The sequence below is a fragment of the Rissa tridactyla genome, chromosome 15, assembly GCF_028500815.1.
Source record: "Rissa tridactyla isolate bRisTri1 chromosome 15, bRisTri1.patW.cur.20221130, whole genome shotgun sequence".
Lineage (NCBI taxonomy): Eukaryota > Metazoa > Chordata > Aves > Charadriiformes > Laridae > Rissa > Rissa tridactyla.
The window spans coordinates 926,046-939,191 of record NC_071480.1 but is presented as its reverse complement, the minus strand read 5'-3'; positions in this window follow the sequence as shown (position 1 = coordinate 939,191).

Below are 13,146 nucleotides of genomic sequence, written 5' to 3'. Positions count from 1 at the left end.
CTCAAACACCAGCGAGGCTCAGACACTACCAGGGAGACACTGCTCTGGGTTGGCCTTTGGGCTGACCCAGAGCAACTGCCGTGTCCTGACATGCCTGTCACCTTCAGCCACCACGCAGAAGCAAGGCAGGTAGGTCCCCCGCAGGGTCAGCACCTGGCACAGAGTCCGTGGAGAGCCTGGAGTCCAGGTGCTGCCGCTGTTGTGGAGCCAGGGCAGGCTCTGGTCCCTGGGAGGGGGGACAACCCCCTGTTTGTACAGGCAGACAGGCTGAGCACAGGCAGCGTCAAATGCAGGCACTGCTCATGGCTCTGGGCAGAGCATGGACATGGGAGGCAAAGCACTCCATGCACCCACCCCACGGCTGCTGAGCCACAGCCTCGGGCCCAGAAGCAAAGGAGCAGCTCCAGAGGAGGGTCGCTATGCTGGTGAGAGGAGGACCTGAATGACTGGGACTGATGGCAGGCCTGAGATATGTTCAACTACATTTGGGGATGGTGAGGGGCCAGACAGAGGCAGGAGCGAGTATGGTGGCATGAACGTGTGGCAGCTGTGCAGACATGGTGACCCTGCAGCACGTTGACCCAGGTCGGGAGCTGAGCAGGGCTTTGGTGAGCAGCTTCTGTATTGGGCTTGAAGCTCAAGGATGTCTTGTCTTCTGTCAGGACAGGTCACAGATCGCCCTGGCAATCACATATTACAGAGGAGGTATTTTAGGCATAGGGTAGTCACCACAGCCCTCTCCCAGTTGTCTGAATAAGGTTATGCCTGTCCTTTCAGATATGAAGAGTTAGGTGGTTTATGTTCTCCTAGTTTCCTCTCCGTGGCATACAGCTGTTGTTTCCTTGGACATTGGCATCATTATTTACAAGTGTGAGAGCTCACTTACAACTTTGGTTTTCCTGAGCAGGAAAACAGGAACGTAGCAGTAATCTCCAGGAGTGGACCCAAGCTTCACTGCCCCAGATAAGATGTGTTGGGAGAGTTATGCAGATCTCTTCACAGTGATTGTTCCCACCTCAGCTTTCGCCCTGCAATAGTAATCCTTTGCTAAATTGGACTATTCCAGTGTCCTCCCTCAAGGGAACCTCTCTGTTCCCCTGTGGTCTCACAAATTCTCTTTGCACCCCATATGGCTTGAGTCAGTATATTCTGAATGTGTATGGCTGGGACGCTACAGAGTATTTCAGAGCAGGTGTCGTGAGAGCTTTATACAGAGCCATCGGTACCCCCCTAGCTGTTTCCACATTATCACAACATCACTGTGTGTGTTTGGGAATCCCATGGCACATGTGATTTCTGCTGACGGTCTGACTCTTATTTTCAGTCACTCTTTGCTGTTGTGATCTCGTCTTACCTTTGAACTGATGAGGGAGTGTTGTATTTACCACAGTGTCACATAGCACTTGTGGCTCAAATATTGTTACCATCTCAGTTGTCAATGCAGCAACAAACTCAATCCAAATGTTCATATTATGGTGCAAATTACCCATCAATCGCAGCTATTTTGATACATCTGTGACTGTCTTTATATGCAAGGGGTTTAATGAGTAATAGAGGCTTCTGCCACACTGCTGGAAGGCATTCCCCATGTCCTGGTAGTGTTATTGCAAGAACTCTGCCAATTTGAAAGGTGACATCATACCTCTTGTTGCTTCCTCATGAAGCAGCACACAAACCCCAATCATTTTCCAAAAAAGACTTGTTGCCTGTCCCAAGGCAACAGGGAAACTGGTGATATTTTGTTCTGGTGTACTGGTACTGATCAAGATGGAGGAGATACAAAGCCAAGCTCTTTCATGCTGTCATTTCCTACTAGATTATTTAATTAAAACATTCGTATTTGCTGACTTTCACCAACACCTATTGAATGCTGGTGCCCAAGATATGTTTTAAGGATGAAGGACTGACCCGTTGTTCTGCCAGTCCAGTAAAAGTACAGGAATTATTCTCCATTCGCCTTCATTACCTTTTCATCCTCCTGTACTGCAGATCAGGAAAGATATCTTGCCCTGAAATTTTCTCAGCATATACCTACTAAAAGCCTTCACCACCTATAGCCCAGGCAAAAACAGCGTAACGCAGACAGCAATGGGCAGCAATAGGGCTTCCCACACAAGCATTCCTGGCACACCAAGGCAGGACTCAGACCTGTGTATCGGGGGGTTCCTCAGGGGCCTTTCTATCCACCAGCAGCCAGTCTGCAAACATGGAGCCCAGAAGAGTCTTGCACACTCTGACTGCCTCTTCTCCAACATCCCATCATTTGTGAGAGCAGCTGGTTAAAGCCAGGACCCTAATAACTCTAGCAGTTATGGAAAGACTGTGCATGCGTGAAGGGAGGGCCTACTCATGACATGGGGAAAAAGCTACTCCTTCTTGGATCCCAGCATCCCTGCTGACTTTTCCCTGCCATCCCCACGATATGAAATAAGTTTGTGGGCTGTAGAACTGCTCTGGTCTCCACCTGCCCTGCTGATGGCTTCAGGAAAATCTGTATCTCTTTGTGTGTGATCTTCTTTTTCTTAAGGTAACTAGCAGCCAGCAGCTGACAGGAAAGTCTCTAGCAGGTAGCCCAGTGCCCTAGTTTTCTCACCAAAAATGTAGGTATTTACTTAGTTTTCTAATATGCTTGGGATGATGGGGCGTCATGACTCATCTATGCTGAGACCACCTCCCCTACACATTCCCATAATATCTGCTATCTCAATATCTTGTAGGGAGACAGGAGCCCAGCTAAGCGATTTCTTGCCTGTAGCACAGCTGCTTTGATCTTGTGGCTCTCTTTGAAGGCTTCATTTTATTGCTGCAGATAGGAATTAATGGAAGACGTAAAGGCAGGTTGTTGCCGTCTACTTGTTGGGAGCTTTAATTCCCAGATGAGAAAGGAAAATAAAGGCTTTGGATCAGGATCCAAAGGATTATGGATGAGTTCTACCTTATCCAGCTGGGACTACAGTAGCTCAAGCAGAGTTCTGGGCATAGTGGTAGCCCTGGCTATCACTGGAGTCCGTTTTCTCATCACCTGGCTACAGTTTACATTAGATAGCAATATCCCTGGCATGTTTTGCACCATGACTCTTTGTGTTCGCTGTTGTACAGGGTTGCTAGTACAGCTATGAGTGGAAGAAATCTGTATTCAAAGGACAACAAAAAGCAAATCTGGTGGAGCTGGGAATTATATGTCCCTGGATGTGCACAAAAGACCTATATGTATTTGCAAGGGTCGGAGAGCAGTCTGAACGCATTTTGAATCTCCAATATTTGCTTTAGGAAGGAGAATAACTCAGTCAATTGCAGTAGTTTTTATCTGACAAGCCTCATACCTTGGAAATCGCAGCTAATGTTTTACAATTTCATTAATGAGTGCATAACTGTGGTGCAGGAGTAAAGACCTCCAAGCCTTTCGTCTGTACATTATGTAATTTTCAGAGAATGTCGATATAGTCCCATAGGAAAGATGTGTATGACGTATTTGCTGTGCAAGAAGCTCTTGGGGTCCAGCTTCTTAGAAACAGAACCACAGATGAACATTTAGGTAAGAAAACATTATGCAGAAAGTCAATGGAGAAAAGACATTTTACAAAGAGACAGTCTGACTTTTGAGGCCAGATCATCATTTCTATGAACTATTTTTTTTACTATTATTTTTGTGCCACTAAGTCAGGTGCCAGCACAAGTCCTTGACAGTTGGGATTACACAGACTGCAAGGATCTCCCAAGGATAATTTGTGTGTGACTGCAGCATTCTGGCAATTCTCACATGAAAGGGGATAAGGACTTATTACTGGTCCCAACTTTCAACTCCAAAGGACACACTCGAAGGTTTAAATTACTGCTGCACCCTCACACACAGGCAGAACAGGACAGTGAGCTCAGGCTTGTCTCCTTGTGCTACTGGAACAGATCGGCAACAACCTGATTCTCCTAGCTCAACACCAGCTGCCATTCTTGTGTTCTTGTAATAAAAATTAATTCTTGTAATAAAAAAGTGTCTTGGTCTGAAGCCAGGAATGTCTGCCTGCTATGTTAGTAAGTTTTAGATTTTTGCGCTCTTTTTTTTCATATTTTTGCACTTTTACACTTACAATTCTGTCCCCCCTCCCAGGGGAGGGAGTGAGTGAGCATCTGTGTGGAGCTTAGCTGCCTACCAGGGTTAAACCACAACACTGCCAAACAATAAAGCCCATAACAGTGTGTTTTGGCTGAAAGAAGGTGTAGAGACTTCAGTCAATACAATGAAAATTTTCTTCAGCCACTTTCAGAAAGAAGAAAACGTGGAGTTGCAGACTCACCTCTGATATCACGCTGCTTTTCCACTGCTTTATGGGGGGACACATTTTGACCAAAGGAGCAGAGAGCTTGTGGAAAGTGCAGGTAGGAAATAGTGGGAGATGTAAAGGCAGGTCGTTGTCCTCTACTTGTTGGGAACTTCTAGGCCAGGTAATGTGCTCTAGGTTACTCACCATTTTGGTAGCCCTTCACTGGACTGTCTCCATTTTTTCACATCCCCCTTGAACTGCAGAGCCCAAAATGCAAAACTGTGTTCCAGGTGTGACTGCACCAGCCCCAAGTACAGGAGGGAAAGTAACTTCATTCAGTCTGTTGGACAGACTATTCCTAATCCATCCCACTATGGGATTTGCTTTCCTCACAGTGAGTAAGCACTGCTGGTTTACATTCAAACTAGCATCTTCCAAAAATCCCACATCCTTTCCAGCAGGGCTAATGCTAAGACACCTCTCTGTCCATATGGAATTATTCTGCCCCACGTGGAAAACTGCACTTCTCATTACTGAGCTTCACTAAGTTTCTGTTGCCTTCACCCTCAGTTTTATCAAGGTCCCACTGGATTGAATCTCTGCCATTCATGATCTTCAGCCACTATGCCTAGATTAGTGTTATCTGCAAATTTGCCAAGGGTGCGTTCTATGTCATACTCAGGGTATTGATGAAGATTTTGAAAGATGAGGACCTCATTGTTAACTACAGGGGTACTGTTCTCATTAACAACTCCCAGCCAACTACTAATTAGCTGCCAATTGCTACCCCATAAACAGTACAAGCAATTTTCAAAAGTCACAACAACCCATTTTTCCAGCCCATACATCCTCAACTTCCAGATAAGACACCTGCAAGATATACTGTGAAAATCCTTACACCTTTACACAGAGCCTAAAGTTGTTTAGCATAGTATTTCACAAGGTGTATTACTTCCACCACTAGCTCCTCATCCATGTATTAATTTAATCTAAAGTTTCCAGTTCATGAGATAAACAGCGCCAAGAAAAAAACATGGGTGGGGGATGCAGGGTAGGGTGTCCTAATGGGACACAGACTGGCAATCCTGAGATGCTTCCACTGTCCCACTCAATCTCTGCTGCCTTGCCAAGATGTGACTTCTTGTTCCTGGTCTTACAGAGAGTCACAGAACATGGTGGAGGGGAAGCCGCATCTTAAGGGGTGACAGAGAGTGCAACAGCTGTCTGATCTAGAAGTCAAGAAGGATCCATTTTCAGCACGCCCAAATCCTCCCTCTTCCATGGGAATGTCAGAACCGCAGAGCCTTGCCCACGCCACATTGCTATGCAGGACAGCCTGTATCCAGGGTCTACTCTCATTCTGCCTCTTCTCTATTAACTCTTTGGTAAGGCCTTTGACACCATCCCCCACAGTATTCTCCTGGAGAATCATGGCATAGACAAGTGTACTCTTCGATGGGTTAAAAACTGGCTGGATGGCCGTGCCCAGAGAGTTGTGATTAATAGGGTGAAATCCTCTTGGCGGCCTGTTACCAGTGGTGACCCTCAGGTCTCAGTTTTGGGGCCAGTTTTGTTTAATATCTTTATCAATCATCTAGACGAGGGGATTGAGTGCACCCTCAGTAAGTTTGCAGATGACACCGGACTAGGTGGGAGAGTTGATCTGCTTGAGGGTAGGAAGGCTCTACAGAGGGACCTGGACAGGCTGGATCCATGGGCCAAGGCCAACTGTATGAGGTTTAACAAGGCCAAGTGCCAGGTCCTGCATTTCGGTCACAACAATCCCAAGCAACGCTGCAGGCTTGGGGAAGAGTGGCTGGAAAGCTGCCCAGCAGAGAAGGACCTGGGAGTGCTGGTGGAACCAGCTGAACATGAGCCAGCAGTGTGCCCAGGTGGCCAAGAAGGCCAACAGCATCCTGGCTTGTATCAGGAATAGCGTGGCCAGCAGGAGTAGGGAAGCGATCGTGCCTCTGTACTCAGCACTGGTGAGGCCTCACCTCGAGTGCTGTGTTCAGTTCTGGGCCCCTCCGTACAAGAGGGACATTGAGGTGCTGGAGCGTGTCCAGAGGAGAGCTACCAGGCTGGTGAGGTGTCTGGAGACCAGGGCATCTGAGGAGAGGCTGAGAGAGCTGGGCATGTTTAGCTTGGAGAAGAGGAGGCTGAGGGGAGACCTCGTTGCCCTCTACAACTCCCTGAAAGGAGCGTGTAGAGAGGTGGGTGTTGGGCTCTTCTCCCAGGTGAATAATGACAGGACCAGAGGAAATGGTCTGAAGTTGTGGCAGGGGAGGTTTAGATTAGATATTAGGAAGAATTACTTTACTGAAAGAGTGGTCAGGCACTGGAACAGCCTGCCCAGGGAGGTAGTTGAGTCACCATCCCTAGAGGTATTTAAGAAACATCTAGATTTAGCACTTCAGGGCATGCTCTAGTGGCAGAGATTGTAGGTTGCTGGCATTTTTTTGTGGGTTCTTTATTTGGTGTTTTTTTGTTTGTTTGTTTCTTTGGTTTTTTTTTTGTTTTTTGGTTTTTGGTTTTGTGTGTGTGTGTGTGTGTATGGTTGGACTCGATGATCTCAAAGGTCCTTTCCAACCATGAAGATTCTATGATTCTATGATGATTCTATGACTCTGCAAACCACATTCTATGACTGCAAACCACAAATGTGGTTTGCATTCAGTTACAGTGGAGTCCAGCCCTGCAGAGATGGAAACATTGGCAGAAAGTTAACGGAGGCAAGATCCTTTTCCTTTCCCTTTTTCCACCAAGTTACTGTTGCTTCTTCCAGCAGATCCTTCTTTTCTCAAGGACAGAGATCTTTGTGGCTGTTCCAAACCTTTCTACAGGAGCACTATAGCTACACTCGGAAATTAAACATGTCCAGGAACTTAGGCCAACTGGCACAGGACTGCTTATGCTTATAAGAGTAAACTATTTCTGTAACAAGAATGGTGAGGCTGGATGCAGACTGTATTGGGAATGGTCCCAGAAAATGCCAGCTGTCCAGTTATGCCTTTGAATCTGCTTAGGAGATTGGTAGCTGGCACAGGTCAAAAGCTTGACAGGGAATACGCTAGTATTTTATCAGTATAAGTGATTAGCTTCCCCTATCTGGAAATGTTCCCTGGTATAGTGCGCTATACTAGCAAAGACATAGCATGCGACATAGTTTTCTCCAGTGTAATTCACTAATGTATGTGAATTTACAGCAGACAAGAAATAGAATTGAGGACTTTGGATTATAGAGTTCTTTGCAAGACGTTTACAGGCCAACATGTTAGGAAATACAAATTAATCATTAGTGGGAGAAAGATCAGCTTTGTGAAAGAAAATAAAGCTGCCACAAAGGATGAGTAGCTCAAATCCCTTCAGGGCATGCTCATCTGAGTGGCCAAGTGACTGAACATGAATCTTTGCAAATTTTGCTTCTTACAGAAGAGGAACACTCCAGAATAGTCTGCTTACAAACTTTCTTTGATGTCACTGTGACTTTTCAGCTGCAGGAAATTAAAGAAGTGTTATCTGTATTCATAGTTTCAGTGACACAGAAGCCCTGGATACCCAGCATTTTTCCATGATGTTCATATGATGCTCAACTCCATTGTTGACCTCTATAAGCATACCAATTGCTTTTCCCTGCCCACTTAGCCTTGAAAACTTTAATCTACTGTTAAGTCTGTTTTCCTTGGTAGGAATCATTGAGATTATTTCCCGAAATCTTTAGCAGAGATACACCAAAAAAAAAAAAGTCAGTGAAATATTTTGCCTTTTGGTCAAAATCTGCAGAAAGCAAAAAAAAAAAATCACTGTTATTTTGGCAAAGACTACCTAAGAACATTTCAGGCTATTGTTTCCATATTTTTTAGTTCAATTTTTACAGCTAAATTTGCCTGTGTTTTCGTTGTCTTTGTGTGTTCTCCCAGTTCAAAACACTAATGACTATACTGATTAAGTCCCTGCTAAGTAAGTTGTTGTTGTGGATGCTAAGTGCATTTACCCAGGACTGTAAATAGACAGCCAGTCTCTGCGGAGAGGTTGCTAATATATAAATCTACTCTGGGAAGACTTATGCAGCACAGTGCTGATGGGTTGTAAGTTCTGGCAAACTTCTGACATACATCCAAGTTATTCATGAAACCATGCTGTTCTGGGATGATTTTACCAATACACTTTCAAGTAAGATATGTAATTAAGCTACATTTTTCATCTTGATTCCCTTCCTTTATAATTTTTGTTTTGTTTAGTCAAAATGTCAAATGTTGGCAACATTTTTCAATGGTCTATAGTTCTTTCTTTTAATGAACAAGGTGTTTTACAGCTGACTACTAGAATACCAAATAAGGAATTATCCCTTTTCATACACTCTTATTCAGGTGAATGTAGAAGGCAACTGGCAAATTAAAAAATATAGATGTCAATATGTTTCTTTTTATTTTCTCAGTATGTCAAACTTAATGTTAACAAGCGGATTCCTCTAGAATGGTAAATTAACTGTGAGATGTCACTGAGATGGGACTGTCAGCTGTGGTCTGTGAGACCAAGATGACCAGATTTGCAAGGACTAATGAAGGGCCTCCTAAACAAGTAAGACATTCAAAAGTCTTTTTCTAGTAGCTTGGGATGTAATTATATGGTAGTCAAAAGCATTCACAACAATGAGATTTTCCTCTAGTATGCTTAAAGCGAATTGTTATATATGCTGCTTGCCCATCCTTTTCAGTCTTCCTGGTAATTTGGAGTTTATAGGGAACCGGTGATGGCTGAGCTTCTGAGTTTAGCATCTGTGCCAACCACACAATGTTGAGTAACATAAATCTGTGACAGTGAATTTACCTTTGCATTCCAGCTATTATGCTGTTTCTTTGTTCTGACATTGAAACCATCATTACTTAAATCTCATTCCATAAGGAGGTACTTGTAGCTTAAGATGGAGTCAGAATTTAATCGGTCCTTGAGTTCATCAGATATTTGGAGGTTTACTCCAAGACATGAGGCTGATTTCCTCTCAAGCTCTTAGCTAAGCTGTCTCTAAATTATCACCTGCTTTTGGAAGAAATAGAGCTTCCCATTCCTAGCAAGATGCTGGATACATTGCAGGAGCATATTTACAGCATTGCCTACTAAGATGGTTCAGTTTCCTTCATATGATACACCTTTCCGAACTATGTTTTTTCTTGCTACTTAGGTGGACAGAGGGTGTTGTTACCAGAAAATCGTAACGATATTTTTAATTGCACTTAATTTTCTCTTTGAATTATAGAATAGAAATAATTCACTCAAACATAAGACCACGTTCTTCAATACATATTACTGCCCCAACCGCATGTATTTGAGAGAACAAAAATTAGATGCTGTTAAGTAGGACTAGAGTTAGGCCAAGAATAAACATACCGGAGAATTTCAGTTTTATTAGCGTACCCTGCTGTGGCCATCTCCATTACCTTGTATCCTGGATCTTGTGAAGCAAAGACTTCTGCACTACAAACTTTTGCCATGCTAGTTCAACATCATGTTATTTCCCTGAGAATCTATGCCTGTACACAGAAGGAGACTTGAGAGGGACAAGGAAAGGGTTGAGTTATATGTCAGCCTGGGAATGGGGGCAAAGAGCAGGGGACATTCATATCAGAAAAAGGATATAAGAAGGAATCAATTTCTCCAGCCATCCCCTGCTGAGTTTCCATTAAGTCCTGGCAGCAGTGGGAATCAGCTACTTCTTTTCTCAGCTGTTGCTGTAACCTGAAAAGAGCCCCGAAAAGCTATCTTCAAGGTCATATTGAGAAGATAGGTCGGTGCTGCACTAGACCATGTGGCTTATGGAAAAGGCAGCAGGAGAGTTTCTTTTATGAGAAGCCTTCATACTTTAGATAAGCTCAGTACATAGGCGTTTTCCTCAACTTTCCTGGTAGAGCACAGATTCTTCTCTCTTTCTGATAGAAAATCAACTGAAATTGACATTGTGCCTGAGTGCACATACCCATCTTCAAGTTTAAATTGTTATTACTCCCTCCAAACCCATTCCACTTCATATGTAGAAATTGTGTGAGGCTCCGTAAGCCAACCAAAAGTTTTTCATCATTTTGTACTTTGTATTTTTTGCATTGTCTTTGGACAATATGAGACAATCACATTGGGAAAAGTGTTTACAGTTTGAATTTGATAATACAATTCAGTAAAAATATAGTTCTGTAAAGTAGACTTTTAAGTAAATATGAAGACTGAAAAAAACCATCCAAAGAATTTAAAGTATTTGAAAAGACAGAAAAAGTACTGTAACTCTGTTTGTAACAATACAGGTGTCACCTGGGTTTAGGACTGTGAAATATATTGGCAAACAGCATGTTGCTCATGTACAGAAAACTTGTAAAGCAATTGAACAGTTAAGGTCTGAATATCCATAGGTACTTACATATGGATATTATAGGACTGTGACCTACAACACTTAAGGATATATTTTCACTATTTTTTCATGATTTTTATGAATATTGTTTCAATTATCTTCCCTGTTTATAACACACTACACAGAAATATACACAACACTATAATTTTTCCTGAAATAAAATTGGGAATTGGTCATATCTTTCATGTACCTTTAATGCAATACCTTTATAAAAGTACATGTAGATATTTTCTGTTATAGCTGTTGAATAGCACACAGGGTACCCATATATCCTCCCGGAACACCGACCAAATCCACTTGAAATTTAAATAAAAAAAAATTGAATGATTTGCAGCTAAAGGAAATATCATCTGATTACTAGGAGGATATTAGGGAGCAAGGAAGGAATACTTCTTTCCCACGGCCTGGCTCACATGTGAGAAGCTATCCTGGGGTTGGGACTAATTCCATAGAAGGCTTTTGGTTTTCAAAGTTTTGCAATCAGACCTGATGCTACATTAAAGCCCGCCATCCTAAAAGTACCACTGAGTGACTGTCAACACCTGGAGACACCTCGTCTCACTGACTGTTTCTTTTTTAAAGCAGACCTTCCCTCCACTGACTGCATGCCCCTGCCTCACCATGCACCTAACTGATGCCTGTTACACAGCTGGGTCCACATGCTGCGCAACACAACAGCAAAGCCCCAGCAGAGCTCTACTGAGAAGACTGGCTCTGTCATTGGCCACTGGAAACTCAAAGATTTTCAGTCCCTAAAGTCACACTCAGCTAGACTCTCCGTATAGCCCCTGGACATCCAGGCACATCCTGAGGGCACTTTGTCCCAACTTGACAACGCTGCATAAGACAGGCTTGCTACATACCATTGAGAGCAGTAGCCCACAGAAAAGCAACTGCAGTTACTCAGAGAAGAACTCAGGGATAACGGTGGATTAAAAATTGGACCTGTACCGGCAATGTGCGCTTGCAGCCCAGAAAGCCAGTCAGATCCCGGGCTGCATCGAGAGTGGCCAGCAGATCAAGGTAAGTGATTCTGCCCCTCTACTCCGCTCTTGTAGGACCCTGCATGGAGTACTGCATCCAGTTCTGGGATCCCCAGCACAAGAAAAACATGGGCGTGCTAAATCGGGTCCAGAGGAGGGGCCTGAAAATGATCCAAGGTCTGGAACACCTCTCCTATGAAGAAAGGCTGAGAGAGTTGCGTTGTTCAGCCTGAAGTTGAGGAAGGTTAAAGACCTTTTTGTGGCCTTTCAATATTTAAAGATGGCTTATAAGAAAGACATTTTACAGTCCCTGTAGTGACAGGACAAGAAGCAATGGTTTTAAACTGAAAGAGGGTAGTTTTCAAATAGATATAAGGAAGAAATATTTTATGATGAGGGTTGAGACACTGGAACAGGTTTCCCAGAAAAGTTACAGATTAGACCACCAGACACCATTAGAAGTCAGATTGGATGGGGCTTTGAGCAACCTAATCTCATGAAAGATGTCCTTGCCTATAGCAGGGATGCTGGACTAGATGATCTTTGAAGATCCCTTCCAATGCAAGCCATTCTATCATTCTACTTAATACTTATACTGTTGTTGCCAGAGGATGCTGCCTTTACGGTTCAGATATTACAGCTTCCCTGGGAATGGGAGGCCAGAGCTCCCTCCCCAGTCTGATGGGAGAAAACCCTCTGCTCTAATGTCCTGGGAGAGGTCTCAGACATCCCTAGTCCTCCTATGGTCTTCTTAACACCATGTTCTGATCTGCCAAGGCTCTCCTGTCCCTTCCTCAGCCAGAACTAATAACCCACTGAGCTGCTGGACAGCACATGGAACTCCAGTGCCTCAGTTTTAAACAGTTTTGGGTTCCAAGCTGGGGCCCAGCCACACAAAGTGTGGGTGCTACAATGTTAGAGCCCTTCTTGGAGCAAGCTCTTCATGCACAGGGTAGTGCCTGATGCTGGATATTACCTTGGATCCCATGAATAATTTTTATAACCTTGTCCCTGTGTTCCTGACCTCTTTCAATAACCAAAATGCCAATAATCAGGAGAAGAGTGTGTTTAGATCTGACAGCATTTAAAGAGCCTCAAGTGACAGTGCCCATTCCCTAAAACTAGATGAGTCATTCTCCAGGACTGTCAGCAAATTCCCCTTTCTCAGAGTATCAGGACTGCCTAAACCCTCTAATGCTTTGATATAGGCAGCAGCATATTGACAGCTTTTGCTGTATGAACTATATGAATGTGTAAGTATGAAAGGTATTACTTTCTGGGAGTTGTGGGTAGGGAAAGGCTGAAGAGGTCTTTGCTTTTTTCTCAGTTTGTGAATTTGACAATGGGAGCATGCATACGGGAGACAGGATTTAGCCGAGACTGTGGTTTGTTTATGTTAGAGGAATTGGAAAGAAGTGCTGTGTATTGATGGATAAACTGAGGACTGAAAGTCCCTTTACCTAAGTTGCATTCTGGATACACAAGCTGAGCTCTGGGATGGTGGAAG